Source organism: Penaeus monodon, chromosome 20, assembly GCF_015228065.2.
Source record: "Penaeus monodon isolate SGIC_2016 chromosome 20, NSTDA_Pmon_1, whole genome shotgun sequence".
In the NCBI taxonomy this organism is placed as follows: Eukaryota; Metazoa; Arthropoda; class Malacostraca; order Decapoda; family Penaeidae; genus Penaeus; species Penaeus monodon.
The window spans coordinates 44,559,961-44,560,305 of record NC_051405.1 but is presented as its reverse complement, the minus strand read 5'-3'; positions in this window follow the sequence as shown (position 1 = coordinate 44,560,305).

Sequence of the window (345 nt, the reverse complement as noted above, 5' to 3'; positions counted from 1 at the left end):
AATACCACAAAGAAAGTGTGATTACAGGACGAAGAAAGTAATGAATACCAGAAGAGGGACCTTTGTGTGTTTCTCAAACATTTTACAAATAAATGAAGTTCGATGTTTTTTTTTCTCTCTCTCCTCTTCCTCCTCCTTTAGTGAAAAAGAGGGAGCGAGAGAGATAACAAAATGGCAAGGTCATACTCCTTGTGCATTAAATGATCAATATGTTTATATAATCCTCTTGACCGACCTTAAAATTTATGCAAATTTCGACATAGTTATCTTGACCGACGTAACCTACATGTAAATCTAAATTTATCCTTAAAACAGCATAAACTAAAGACAAGATTTAACCTAAGT